We start from the raw sequence: 5,954 nt of genomic DNA on the forward strand, positions 1-5,954 counted from the left end.
ATTTGTATTATTCAGTTTCGCTCATCAATTAGAAGTCGAAATCCTGACTTGAAACTGAATGTTTTTTATACTATCGTCGGAGAATTTGAGATAAACAAATCGCCAGTGTGAAATAATAATTGCCGTTTGTTAGCCCTGTGTCCGTTTCTCAGTTGTGTTTGAAGAAAAGTTGTTGGCAATTTACATATGTAATTCTTTTTTCACATCAAAGCACTTCACGATGCTCTCCGCCACGATTTTTTTTTTAGTTTTCATAGTACAGTTTTGCTTTTGACGGATTGCATTGTAGTATTGAACAATGATATTTAGTTGAAGTTGTGTTTTACATCAAGTATTTATTGATGTGTCTGATTTCAACAGCATTGTTCTGAAGTCCACCATTGCCTAACACGGTCATGAACCTAACACTGGTGAATATTTCTTTTTTAGGTATTCAAAAGCGAGTGGTGGGTGGGTATTTTTGAAACAGCAATAGGGATACTCAAGGTATGCATTTAATTTTTGCTATCTTCAGAGAAATTTGTTTTAGCATATGCAGATTCTCCTAAGAGTGATCGAAATGATAGACACATTGGTTTGTGCCTCGTAATAGAAACCAAAAACATGGAATTGCTGTTTGCTGTTTACTGAATGAACAAATTTGATACTGCAGCAATACGAATTTTGTCGGGGTACAAGAGCTGTATCGGGGCAACCGTAGAAAACCAGTTATAAGACACCATTAAGAGCAGGAAGTTTTTTTTTCTTCACAAATATTGCTTAACACAATACGCAACTCTTACAACTGACTCTGGCGATGGTGGTGAAGACCCCTACGTGGAGGTCTCTAAACATCATCTATGTTTAAAATTTTAACCTGCGTATAATGGGTAGTCTGCTGGCAGCCGGTTTTTTTCTCTAACGGTCACTAGGACGAGCGCTTAGTCATCGCGAACTCGAAAGGACGGTATGGCGTTGGCCGTGTAGAGAAGAAGGCGAGACAAGGGTGGTATGTCCGAGAAAAACAGACTGCCAGCAGTCTATACAATGGGTATTACTTTATTCAAGTAACGTGTCGTGTTTCATTGTTAATCAGATGGTATTGACAGCGATGCTTGTTGAAAAGTGGGTAAAAGAGAACGTGTCTCCTTTACAAGACAACGGGAGTAATAAGCTTTACTTCAAAAAAGATGAAATCTGGCAAGCATTCTGTAACAGTTTTCCTATGATTCCAAACGACCAGAAGGATATATTTTTCTCTCACTTTGGAACAGCCGTAAAAAAAATGGACAGTGTGACTGTCGTTAGAAAAAAATTGAAAAATGTAGGATACCAGGGGTTTCTTTTGAAGTGTCTAGCCCAAGTGAATAGCGAAACAGTTGTAAATTGGGCCAATTGCAATTTAGCCCCAGGCTCTTCAACTGATGCCGTTGATAAAGAATGTCTGTGGCAAAGTTTCCGAGGATTTATAAAAATGGGTCTGTTGGAGCAACACCGTGAGCTTTTCTTTTCCTTGTTTGGACGTCATGTCGTCGGCAAAGGGCACCTCACTACAGTGTCTTTACCGAAGAAAAAGAAGAAATCTTACATCGGTATCAAGATCATCGAACGACCAACCTCCAATATGACTGAGGTCAGAAACAACGCCGAAGAATGTTTTCAAGCAGAGCAATTGGGTGCTATTGGCGAAATTAAAGCGGACACTGGTGGCGAGAGTGTTCCAGGTTCCCAGTACAGTGACGGCAAAGGAAATGTATGCTATGGTACGAAAACGATCACTTGTTCCCCTGAGAAACAACCTGTACTTGAATTCGTGTACAATGATCAAAAATTAGTAACCGGCAAAGATAGCGACGGTGACGATGACAACAACACCATTTTGGAGGATGATCTAGTCACAGAGCGGTCGCATTTCTACGAAGACGAAATTCTACATTTTTCGCATAATGATAATCATGACAGTATTAAAAGCATAGGGGAATTCGAAAGCGTAAGTATTGCGGAGTCTATAACAAGCAATGAAGAAGTGGACAGTAGTTTGATGTTGAATCCCTCAAATAAAAGTGATGCAGTCCAACGATCAGATTCACCCCCCTTTGGAGACGATTCTCGAAGTGATGATGTGGAAAAAGAGGCATTATTTCACAAAAAAGTCAATCGCTTGTTGCCGAGCAATCTACCAGGAAAGCCGAAGAGTTTTAAGGAGTACCTGAAAGCGATTTTCGAAAACAGCAATTCAATGGATAAGGAACGAATGACCATCCAGAAGCATAGTAAGTGCACGGCCAGCTTCTACGACTGCCAGCTTAGAGCACTTGTGGCCGCATCGTTCCCTCCAGTGAAGGTTGGCCAGCTGGCAGGGAAGGATGTGACTGTCACCTTTGAAGGAGACAAATTCCCGCAGTTTAGCCAGCTCCATAAAAGTACTTTTTTATGCGAGGTTTGCATCCCTTACCAGAAAATGACAAAATGACAAAACTAATGCCTTGAAATGTAATGGTTGGGACCTTGAGGGGAAACTGACTCTTTCTCCCCTGTCCAAGCAGGACCTGCTATGGTGGATTTCTAATGTTGAACAATACCCAAAAGCTCTTACTCCACTACCCCTTGATATCACACTCATGACAGACAGCTCACTGAAAGGTTGGGGAGGGGTGATAGAAGGTACACCAAATGTGACTGGTGGTAGATGGTCATACCAGGAATCCAAATTCCACATAAATTACTTGGAGCTGAAGGCCATTCTGTTAGTTCTGCAGTCCCTTTGCAACCATATGCAATGTTGCCACATAAAATTGCTTTGTGACAACACAACTGCTGTCTCCTACATCTGCAATATGGGTGGTACGAAATCTAGAGTTGCAATGAGATGACTAGAGAAATAATTATGTGGTGCATGGCTAGGCACCTAACATTGTCAATATTTTCCAGGCAAACTAAATGCAGAGGCGGACAGGGCTAGCCGCGTTTTTCACAACAGTAACACTGAATGGTCTTTGGCCCTTTCTGTCTTTAATGAACTTACGGCAAAGTGGGGTGAGCCTCACATAGACATGTTTGCGTCAAGGCTAAATTATAAAGTATCCCAATATGTAGCCTGGAAACCAGATCCTGGTGCAATAGCCATTGATACTTTCACACTAGACTGGTCAAAGTATAAGCTCATATACTGCTTTCCTCCTTTCAGTCTCATAGGCAAAGTTTTACAATACATCCAAGAAAGCAATACAATAGCAATACTGGTGATCCCTTATTGGCCAACCCAGTTCTGGTATCCACATCTCGTGCAGTTGCTAAAATCTCAACCATTGGAAATCAAGACGCTAAAATCAACCTTCACACTTCCATACCACCACAAGGAAGTTCATTTATTGTACCCCAAACTTCAACTTCATGGCTGTCTTGTGTCAGGGCTTCCTTAGTAGCTCAAGGTGTTGAGGGAGAACCTCTAAACATAATTCTGGACTCATGGCGTACTAGGGACACGAAAGCAATACCAGACTTATGTGACCGCCTGGCTTACGTTCTGTAAGGATACCTCCATAAAGCTACATACACCCAACACTACAACAAGTCCTGGACTTCCTTACGCACCAATCTAAAACTGTGGGATACAGCGCTGTAGCAACAGCACGAAGCGCCCTGTCGTCCTTTATCACAGTAGACGGTATAAAAGTGGGTGAACATCCTTCAGTATCAAGGTTTATGTCTGGCCTGTTCAATCAAAAACCGGCCTTACCACGCTACACCGAAACATGGAATCCCCAGATTGTACTCAACTACCTCAAAACTTTTCCAGCTGTTGATAGTATGTCATTTTAATGACATACTATCAACAGCTGGAAAAGTTTTGTGAGTTTTTTGAGTACTTTAAGGGTGAGCTGTTTTAAAAAACAGCTCACCCTTGCTGTTACCCTTGCATGCTAATCGCCCTTCTGTCAGCACAGAGAACTCAGACTTTAAGAGCCATTTTCCCAGAAAATCGAAAATCGCAAGACACTCGTGAAAAAATCGAATTTTTTTTTCTTTTGCCAAAACATCCCTTTTAGTACCCTAATTCAAGAAAAAATAGTTTTGGGTTCAAGCGATTCATTGTACGGGAGAAATTACTAAAAGTTTGAAAAATCGATTTTTTGCTGGTTTTTCGTACTCAAAACAACGGAATCCGACCGCAACTTCGAGAAAACGTTGAACGCATAAGAAACAATCCCTAACATCAAAACTTCAGCCGAGAATTATTACATACTTACTCTTTAATTTTATGAAAGAAAATTTGAAGAAAGAAGTTTTTAACAATTACAATCGACAAGTTTAAAAAGGTCAAATTTGTATCTCTGGAAATGTTAATAAATGAAGGCGAACTTTAACTGTTGTAAAAGCCCTCTGGTATATGCCGCTTCCTTGTAAAACCTATATAGAATAAAACCTTGGCTATTGAACTAAGTTACTGGTAAGTTTTAGCTCTGGGAATCCAATACAGTTCTCACACTAAAGTAAGCAATTTGAGTATCTGAGTAAATAAAACGTATGCAAATTAGACGGCCCGCTGAATGAATTCATATTTTTAACGCAAAGTTTTGTTGAACGAACAACTTACCATTGCTTGTTGTGAGAGAAGTTAAATCCATCTCTTAATCTGTTTGTGGCACCTCATCCATAACTGATTTCGACCAAAATGTGTCCAGCAACTTCAGCGCTTGAGCTATCTAAACACTTCCCACGCAGCGCTTATTACGCGTCATCAGACGCTTCTGTAATAATGAAACCCGATTATGTTTTGGTCCGAAAATAACATACAATGATGAAAATTAACCACTGCTCAAACCACACAGTTAACAAGGTGAGTATTACTCTTATTGAGCGAACAAATCAGATACTAGACGGGATAACAAGATCATATGACGCATAATTTAACAAACGCGCAGAGATTGGTCACGCTAGCTTGTCACATACGACTGTACGTACTATACTTTGTACACATTGTAAACAGATTAAGAAACAATTACAGCTGTCCCAATGAAAAAATGTACAACCCTACGTCTGTTTATAGATCATCAGTGTAGAAATATTCGACTCTGGGAACAATATTAATATAACATTTCCAGGTCAAATGCTCCTGGAATAAAATTCATATATTGTCACGAAGTGTTGCGCAACTTACTATTGCACGTGCCTCTACGATTTCATTTTAATTGAATTATTCCCGTTTATTCCCGTCTAGTATTACGAAATGCTACCCTGCTCACAGACGTTTTTTCTGTTTTGGGAATTTGGTGCGCGCACAAGATAAGCGATTGCCCGTGAGAGAGGGCGGAACGCGCTTTTTTTATACGTGCATCTAAAAATGAAGAGAGTCTGTGAACAGGCTAGTAAAGTACACAAAGTGCAGAGTTCTGCCTAAACGGTGTTCTCACTTCTCCTAAGAGGCTGCTTCCAGAAGTGAATCATTCACCATTTGTTCTCGCCGGAATAACTAAGTCAAGAAAAAATCTATTTTGTTCATTGTTTTGCTTTCTTTGCTTATTTTTGAAGTTTGTTTATGTTTAAAAGAGCGTTTCCTTTTCGGAGAGTGAGATCATTTCTTGTTTGTCAGGCTGAATCCTTGTTACAAATCAGTCAGTTACCTTTCAGTTCGTGACTATTTGCACGTTATAAATGTCTCTCCCCGCGCTAACAAATCAATGACACCTTATCTTATAAATGTGAAGAGGTATTCTAGCCTGCATAACAGGTGCTTTATGAGCCAAGCGAGGCGAACGCGGCATTTGCTCAAAGCGCGAAACTAGTTCGAAGCGCGAGACGAGGGATAAAGAAAGATAAAGCTTTATTTTTTCCTCCCCTCGTCGCGTTTCGCGCCTCGCGCAAAATGCCCCTTTCGCCTAGCCTAGCTCATAAAGCAGGGGCACCCTGTGAAATATCTGTTCGGAGAAGCAAACATTGCCTAGGATTTTCTATAGCTTGAGGAAGGCTAAAAA

The sequence above is a fragment of the Montipora capricornis genome, chromosome 4, assembly GCF_036669925.1.
Source record: "Montipora capricornis isolate CH-2021 chromosome 4, ASM3666992v2, whole genome shotgun sequence".
Lineage (NCBI taxonomy): Eukaryota > Metazoa > Cnidaria > Anthozoa > Scleractinia > Acroporidae > Montipora > Montipora capricornis.